Source organism: Thermobia domestica, chromosome 13, assembly GCF_964235325.1.
Source record: "Thermobia domestica chromosome 13, izTheDome1.hap1.1, whole genome shotgun sequence".
Taxonomy (NCBI): Eukaryota; Metazoa; Arthropoda; class Insecta; order Zygentoma; family Lepismatidae; genus Thermobia; species Thermobia domestica.
Genome location: NC_137466.1, coordinates 112,028,304 through 112,038,537, shown reverse-complemented (window position 1 = coordinate 112,038,537; position 10,234 = coordinate 112,028,304).

The following is a 10,234-nucleotide window of genomic DNA, read 5'->3' as shown; positions in this document are numbered from 1 at the left end:
AACATATATATATATATATATTTTCCTATCAGTTATATTACCTGCCCTTTTACATTTCTGATAATGATCATAATCTATCGTTCCTATTAAATACCTTAATATTCTTTTGCTGCAATCAATGTCAATATCGCATTTGCGCTCGAGCAAATGTGAGGATGCATTTTGTCTCGGTTGCGCAGATAGCATGTAAAGTGATAAAGGTAGTTTCGTTTCTTTTAAATGATCAAAATTTTAAATGTTTCATATATTTACAAATTTATATACAGATGACAGGGATTCAGACTGTAGAGGTATAAAGAAAGGTTGGATACTTAACGTAAAGTCCATCCACCGGTCGCACTTCTTCACTCACGTGGCTCAAATCAAACACTGTACCAGGTAATGAAAGTCTTGGGGCACTCGTTCTCTGCACTTTCTTCCATGAATTGCCTCTGCCTATCCTAGTCCCATCTGGCCTTCGGTGCCGGTTCTGCCACTGCTGCTGTTGCTGTTGCACGGGTGATTGTCAACGTAAAAAGAAAGGCTCTCCCTTTCTTTTCAAACTACAGGGTGGCCCAAAAGTAGGTGTACAGTTCCGTACTGATCGGCTCATGGCATTTTATATTTACTTATTGTTATCTATACAAGTATTGACTTATTTTTCCATTATTTGTTTTTAATTTCTTTTCTTATGCCTTACATTCGGAACAGGCCGAAGCAAATAAATTCATTATCTTAATAAATTAAAATATCATACATGATCAATGCGGGTCTATATACCTACTCTTGGGTCACCCTGTATATAGCACCTTGGTTGGTGTCTGTGCTGCCACGAGCCGGGAAAGCTGAGGAACTCTCCAAAGATGTTCAAGAAGAGACGAGGCGATGTGGTGCCGCTATCTATCACATTAATGTCTTCTGTTATAGAAATGATTGAATTGTCTCTGCGTACTACAACCATTAACAGTATTTGATCTTGTACAAACTGAGAGAGAAACTAAATCCAACAGTAGCTGTTTAGTTATACTGTTAAGGCACTCACAAGAAATTAAAAAAAAAAAAAAAATCCTATTTTTTTTATATATATCTAGGTATATTTCGTGATGGGAAAAAAAACTTCAAACAATATTTGTAACAGACATAACTTCGTTACAAATGATTTTACATGTGTTTTTCTTTTAATTTGTAACGAATTGCATGTTGTTCTTTATTTCCATTTTGTTATGTTTCCCTAATTTAATTCTATTTTAAATGCAGTTTTTATTATAGGCTGGTAGAATTACAAACCAGATCCATTTGTATTTATGCAGCATATATACATACTTTAACTAATATTGTATTGTGATGGCTACTTTCAAATGTATCTGCATCAGAATTTTCATTGATTTGAGAGAATAAAATAGAAGAGACTGAATAATTCTATCCTATATTTTAAGTTCCTTTCTTTTAAAATATGTGTATTCTCCTTAGATATGTAAAAATAGGGCAAGATATTCGATATACAGCTACAGAAGTTTATTAACATGTTAAAATATAATTAAGTGCTTCTGCTCCTAAACAAATGTTAAATATATTTTGAGTGTCTGTCGAAAATCTCATAATGTGTAGGTAAAAGGTTTCGTGATTGAACCAACAACCCGTAAATTAGGCTGAGATGTTAGAAAGTATATATTTATTTTCCTGTAGGTCTTTGGAGTCGTTGTCAAGAACATTTCATGCAGATAGGCATGTACAGTCATGTCCAAAATTATTGTCGCATGTCTATAAATATGTTGTAGAAATATAATTTGATAACGATTTCGCCCGGTATTTCTTATAATGTTGCTATGTGTATAATCAGCAAAGACATGTATGTGGTAAATTTCATGTCAAAAGAGCAGTAAATAAGAACAGTATAACGAAAACAAACTTTTCTTGTCAATTTAGCAACATTTTGTTTTACTCATTCTAATTTTCGTATTTATAATTCTTTTCCTATGAAACTTAACACAAATGTACATTTCCCGATTATACACATAGTAACAGTATTAAAAGTACCCTGCAAAATGTTCATCAAATTATACCGCCACAAGACAGAGATATGCGACAATCATTTTAGACATGATTGTACACTTGTGCCCAAAATTAGTATCACCTGTCTTTAGAAATTACATAAATAGAAATAACTCTTTTTCATGAGAGAAAATTTTATATATATTGTTGGAAGTATGCAAAAGAAGAAACACATATTTCTAAAAAATAAAAAAAATCAATAAACAATTTTAAAAAATAATAAACATATAATTACAAAAGATTTCTCCGAAACATTCACCGCCAAATTCTACGTTCCTTTCCCCTAAGCGTGGCAAATGTGCAGGCAAATTTTCAAAGAGAGAGGTAATTATGTGCTTTATCAGAAATGCCAGATATATTAGAACATAATTACGTGTACAGTTCGAATGTGTATTAGTTGCATTCTTTTACTTGTAAAACAAAGGACTTGATAAGAAAAGTAACACACATACAAAAAAAAGAAAATATAGGAAGTAATCACACCACTTTCTTTCATAATTTCTCTATATGTGTTTTCCAAGAAGCGGCTTGTAAATCTGCTTCCGTGGAGTTGATTAGCGTGTGCCTTGTTGAACTAATGATCATCGAAAAATGGGAACAAGTCCCATACATTGCGTTATTTTAAGAATCTTTTTCGTTATATTTCTTTAAACATTTATCTCTTATTCAGAAAAATGTATCTTGATGTTATTCATTTTATGCTAGTCAATTTGAACATTGGCAAATAATTCAAAATTTTGTCTTCGAAAATGTTGAAATTATTGAGACTTTTATATACTGAATACAGGGTTGGCAAAGTAATTTACTTGTTACGTATTTTGCATAAATTACGCGTAATTTACTAGTAATATACGTCATGTAGAAAACCAGTTTTTTACGCAGACGTAGAAAACTACAGTCTATTTCTTTCATTAAAACTAAGATATTTTGAATAGTCGGTTATATTATAAGCTTAGTTTTCTTATTTAAGCATTAAAACATTATTATCTTCTAAACATTATATTGAAAAGTAATGATTTCATGCCAAATCATAGTAATAAAAGATAATTTTGGATAGCCCCTCGCCGGCCCACTACTACTTTCCACCTATTAGCGCACACACAAGCACAACCACCCAATATTCGCGCACACATTAAAAATATGTGTTGGTTCGGATATGTTTGAAAGTATCAAGTAACCTTTTGATTATAATAATTTATTGTTATACCTTTGCAGCTTTTAATATAAAACTAGAATCATTTGAGTATACTTTGAAACTTCTATTAGAAAAGAAAAAGAGATTGACTGTTAGGCTCATTTCACCTTCAAATTACACACTAACACACTCACATTACTGATACGAAAAATACTGAACAGAATATTGAAATAATGAAATTTTAGAATAAACTGATTTGTTTTTCTTCCACGTCCCAACGATACTATATATACCACTTCACTTAGCACTGGGAAATATTGAATTTTCGATGTAAAAGTTATTAGATTCTCATTTTAAACCCACACAACTGAAAAAATATAAAAGCACCCAACAGAACATTACACTACATTTTTCGGAATGAACTCATTTATTTTGCTCTTTTCTTCCAAGTCCAACAACAACACTAAATATATTACTTCCCTTAGCACTTGACTATCATTTGAACTTTTAATGTAGGAATTTTTCATGCTCATAATAAATAGACAAAACTGAAGAAAATACTCAACAGAATATTGAACTACTTGTTTCATCGTTGTTTTTGGAAAGAAACAATTTGTCTTTCTTCCTAGTTCGAATACTGAATATATTTCACTTGGTTCCAATAACACTGAGTATATCATTTCATTTAAAACTTAACCATTATTTTAATTCTAAAAAAAGTTACATGCCATTTCCATTATAGTTTAGTACAATTCGAACACAGTACTCTTAATCACACTAATATTCATAACTTGGGTGGTCTTGTAATTTGAGGGTGTAGTATATTTGAAGTAGTTTCTTCGAACGTTCGAAGCTGAGCCGGTTCCATGTGACGTTATGGACCAAAGACTAATTTGAGAAAAGTCTTTCAATTTGCGCTGAAAATGCTAGGATGTTCATTAACTTCATAGCAAATTCCTACGACTCCTTATGTTGCCGAGTAGCGAAATACCAGAATGTGCGTGGTGTTGTAATTCCCTTCTTCATAAGTTCTTCAAATTTTCCACATTTTCTCCGATATTGCTGGTAGCTAGTTATTCCTGAAGGGCCGAGGTTTTCCAACAGAAACTCCTCTACTTGTTCGTGATGCTTTTCTCAGACATTGCAGAAAGTCGTCACAAATGGAGACCACGAAGGCTTACCATTGTTGTTGTATTGCACAATAGTTTCTCCCACGGCTTCTCTGGCATACAACTTTTCTCGATTACAGAGGGTTTAAAACATGAAACATGATGAAATGGGTTTTGAACAGTCACGCGTGCAAACCCTATTATACAATGATACTTTACAAAGCCAATACAAAATTCCCAGTTTGTGCTTACGGATTAAGTTTTGCAAAATCCAGCTAGATTCCATACAATTTTAGGAAGAATTTTTTATAGCTCAGCGCGTAGAAGGTTTTCTTTTAATTTGTAGACCTGTTTCTAATTTTTTACGTATTTTACGTAAATTACGCGTTTTTACGCGTCACGTAGAAAACCTTTTTTTACGCGTAATTACCCAACCCTGACCGTATATATAAAAAAGCAGTTTCATTGTCATAACATGAATATCAAACTTTAGTCAACATGTCAGAGATCTTTAATAAAACAATACTTTATTATTTATCATGTGCCCTGTATGATAACTCAATTGTGTTCATCATTTTGTAATACAGTATGATTCTAACTTGACTATAAACAAGTAATTAATTTCGTCGATGCGCAATATTGTGGTAAATTATTTTAATATAAATTGAAACATGCACAGTGTTTCAAAAGAGATAGGAAGAATTTTGTTTCTAAAAAATGAGAACGTATGTAATAGGTATGTCATTATTTGGACCGAAAAGTCTTTGGAAGTAACATTTTCTACATGTGCTAAAATATTGAATGTAAACAATTAGTTGTCGATTAAAAGTGTCCATTAACATGAAAAGTCATCGGTAATGTTTTACGCGAAATTGTCTAATATGTTGTAGGATGCAAATAAAATATTCTAAAAGGCAGCACTTCACGCTAATTTGTTTGAATGTAAAGTATAATCTTAAGAGGTGTTAAATATATTTCCAATGAAACAGTGTGTGTAATTTAGTGAAATCTCCACTTCGATACAATCCACTTGCAGGTGTCCTTGGAAAAACTTACCTATAGAGTGTCAAAATGTTTTTACAAATTGAGTAGTACGTCTAATATTTACTGGTGTGCAAAAACTACATGGTTGAGCGTAGAGTTTGGGAAATATCATTTTGAAGATGGATTGAGAATCATGTAGGTTATCTCTCTTTACAAGCGAAAGTTTTGAAAGCGTTGGAACAAATGCCATCTTATTTTTAATAAAGGAATGTATATACAAAATTACGTCTGCCTATCTTAAGAAATACGGAAGCTACTATATTTTTAATTTTGAGCTCTCACCGGAAACCTGATCTCTCGCGCTGAAGGGGCATACGCTAACCATATAGCGACGAGGGAGCAGTTTTCATTTAAGGGAGGGAACAGAGTTGTCCTAGACCTATAGAGATCAAACTCTGTGGGTAGATAGACCTTGACCCCAAACACTAATCCGTTTTTGCAATTTTTGCCTGGGGTTGGAGTTATAGAACTTTCGAAATTTTGGTTATTTTGATTTTTTTTGTATTACAGGGAAATAAGGGCTCGTTTCTTATATCAGTAGATAATACTTTGATTTGTACTTTAAGAAGTAAGTACTTTAATTTGATACCCCATATGACTCTATAGCACTCACGATATAAGCGAAAAACAACGAAATGTCTCAAATTTGGAACCATATATATCGCGGGTCAAAATCGCGAGTGTATTATGAGTTATTACAATTGTATACCTACAAATGATTTTTGGTGACTGGGGTAATGATTCTGAAGATAATGTCAAATGTATCAAAGGATATTAAGTTTTTATGCTATACTGACCCTCTCGACCTATATCTGTGAACTATAGCTCATTCTACTCGGCTCAACGTTTTACGCAGTTAGATATATAATCTGTCGTACATTTTTCTCATCTGTAAAGAGTCACTTGTTCAATAATCAGTAACTAACACGTATGTAAGTTCCAAAATGTTCCGTATTTCCGAAGTATATTTTATTTCACGTAACATAGCTATGTGTCGAGTGACTTACAATTGATATATTTCATGATTCATTCAAATGACAAGGATTGACGTGTTCAATTACACAATTATTCCATGTAGTTTTTTATATCTGCATAGTAATAAAGATCACGATAAAAATGTTTAAAGCAAAAGCTTTTCTCGTGGCAGCCACAGGTGATGAACTGCAATGTTACATACAACGCACATTGCAGTCGTCACCAGTCAAATTGAAACACAATTGCCTTCGTGTCGAGATTTTACTAACCGCACCAACATCATACTCATCTTTACTTCAGGCGAATTCAGTAAATGTTCTTGGTGAAAGAAGTTATTGGCCTTCACCTTTTGTAAACCTCCCGCGCACAGCAATCTGTTTGGCACTATAGGAAACAGAAGTAGCTAGCACTAGTTTGTCGTAGAATACGGTTATTATTTTCAACAACACTTCTACAAATCATTGTGCTGTAATATTACTTTTTACCAACTTTGTTCTTTGTGAAACTATTGCTTCCTCAATGGCTATTTTGTGCTTGTACAGTGTTAGGTCTTTTGCTACAATATTCGTAATGTTTGTATTTACGAATTTCAATTTATTTCTGTCAGTAGTTTCCGTCTCGCTTGCTCACTCTTCTCACCCCAAATTTGTGAACACTGCTCTACATTGTTCGTAGACTTAGACCACAGGCAGCTATGGTTCTCTTCTAAAATGTGACAACGCAGCAGTCGCTATGCTAGAGATCGGCAGCTTTCTGCTCGGTCTCGTTTTTTAAAATAATTACATATTCTATAGACAATCTTATGATCCTGTTTGTGTATCACTTGATACAAATATTGCCCTCCATTATTAAAGAAAAAACTAGAAAGATAATCTTCATGTTCCACGCCTAGTTGCAGCAATAAATAACCAAGTTTGAACTCCGTACACTGTTATCACCTGTTGAAGAATGACTGTGATGGGTTCCAGTGAGAATGAAGAGGACAAGCCTTATTAATGCGCATTCAAATTTTATCCACCAAGCCAGCTGCTCCTGAGTTTAATAACAATAAAGTCCATTCAATATACATATGACATTTAAGATTGGTAAAATAAATACAGCTGAAATAGGAAATAGCTATAGTCTACATGTCAAGGGTGCATTTCATGTTTGTAATTTAACGTGCGTCTGATTGGTTGAGAGACATACGGGAAGTTTCTACATTTATTTATTTATTTAATAGCAGATATGTGCATTCATCGCACGAGAGGAGTAGGTTTATTTGAAAAATATTCGGGAGGTTTGTTTGGACCACGTTCCTCGTCTTAAGATCCATATTTAAATTGAAGTAAACTAATGAAAACTAAGTTCGATCCAGGTGCTATGTTCAAAAAGTAATTTCAGACGATTCAATCATTTCCCTTGATAAGACAGGAAACATAGATGACAATTTTATATTTTATATTGGGAAAAAAATATAGAAATGGCCTGGTTTCCTTCTACAAGTGAAAGTGCTGAGCCAATATGTTCAGTTAGTTGGCGGAACTGTTACACAGTTATTATTTTAAAATAAACGTTGCATTGTTCAGCTATTTGTTTTTCTAGTTTAAGTTAATATTCCATTAACTTTTACAATATACGTGAAAACAAAACAAACGTAATTCATACAATCATTGATGATAATGACGTAACACCAGGATATGATTCTTCCGTTCATTTTATTTTAGAAATTCATGAACATGTGCGCATGTTAAAGTATAAAAATAAAAATCAGATTCATTAAAATTGAAAGATTGTTGTATGATTGCTATTACACGCAGTTTAAAACATTGACTTGGTTTTACAAATGAAAATACGACCGAGTTTCATGATCTTACCTACCGTCTTCTGATATCTATCTGATATAAATATCCTCCTGAGATCTTTCCGATAAGTGTTCTACAATGTCTTGATAACAATCAGGTGGCTGATTGCGCATTCAAATTTTATCCACCAAGCCAGCTGCTCCTGAGTTTAATAACAATAAAGTCCATTCAATATACATATGCCATTTAAGATTGGTAAAACCAGCTATCGGGTTGTTACATTGACAGGAAGCTCAATTGCCTGTTAACAGCTATCAGCTATTTGTTAGTTGTCGTGTAGTGACTCATGGACGAAATGGAAGAATTGTTGATGCTGTCAGATGACAATGAGGAGATTGTTCAATATATTTCGAGGCCTAGAAGACCAAAAATCATCAGACAACGAATCGATCACTTTGATAAATGGACTGAAGATGAGTTTTTTGTTCGATTTCAATTGACAAAAGACAGTTATCGTCAGCTGCATGAGGAAATTGCTGACGAGATAAGAACTCAAACTGAAAGGTAAGTTTTAATTCGAATATATGCCAATTTTAGTATTGCTTCTTAGGTTGTAAGGTCGAACAGCAACTAGTAATAATTCAGTTTGTTGAAAACTGAAATTTTGGCTTCTTTCTCGCACTCGCTTTTCGCATGCCATTGTAGTAGTAATCTTTTCTCCACCTCCTTCAATTTAAACAAGCACACTGAAAACTCACTTGACGTTTGAATTGTTTTCAGTATCTGCAACAGAAAACCAACCAATCAAATGGTCCGTTATAACCTTGCTTTGGGTTAACTATCTGACAAGAGTATATATCTGGCACAGTACATTGTAGAACGATCCACGGGTTAAAGTAGCTGACAACTTCCTGATATCTAATTCTGACTGATTAACATTTGTGTTGATATTGTGATACAAGAAAATATTGGACCGATACTTCGTAAAGTTAGTGGTATAATGATGAATATGGACGCATTGAAAAGACACATTTTAATACAATTGTAGTAAACTTAAAAGATGAACACGGTTTAAAATTGCCATTTGAATTTGGAACTTCAAATTTGACACTACTTTAAACGAAAATGATTTCCGAAAGTATAGATAATCGTTTTTACACTGCATTAGTTGCAAGTGATTACTTACGTATATCTTAAAAATAATTCAACACATTTAATATATATATATCAGAAAGTGATTGCTATGTTGGATTAAGTGAAGTACATATATCGTTAATATATTATAGTGTTCCTGATGGTGAAAATGTAATGTGGTATGAAATTAAAGATGAAGAACCGAAGAAAAGTAAAATTATAGGTGGATATTATTCATCTGTACGACATTTAATCGATGTATTAAATAAAATATCAAAAGCTCCAAAATTTATTGTATCAAATATTGTACAGGTAGAATGTAGTGAGCGCGTTGAATCTGTTATCACCAACATTAGCGTTACAATTAGAATTTTGAGAAAAATGAAATCTTGTACATCATTCTCGTGCATTTAAACAACCTTACATTGATATTGGTTATCACCATCAAATTATTATTTATACTGATCTAATAGAATATCTGTTTTAGATGATAAGACAGCATCATTATTACGTACTGCTTCAATATCTAATATTAAATATAGAATATTACGAACAATAAAATTTCATTTGCGACTTTTTTCAATACTATTGAGATACTACTAAAGACTATGGAGGGCGAAATTTGCCATTTCGTACTGAGACTTATTTTAAACACTTTCCTGATAGAAAATAAATAAACAAAATGAAATTAAGACGCCATAACGGAAATGGAATACCATATTTTTCAGAACCTGTATAGCAAAGGGGACATGATACAGGTAGTTTCTTTCAAAGGTTATTACGTTTTGCATTACCATTTCTTAAACAAGATGCTAAAGGTGTAGGACGACAAACATTACCTTACAAACTGGAATACAAGTAGCGGGTGATGTATTACAAGATAAATTATTTAAAGAATCAGCTCAAGCACATGTAAAAGAAACTAGTTTTAAAGACAAATGGTTGTTAACAAAGTCATTTGCTGTTAGTGGTAAGAGAGGGACATTAAAACGTAAACAAAATATAAGCGTGCGCACAGTAGT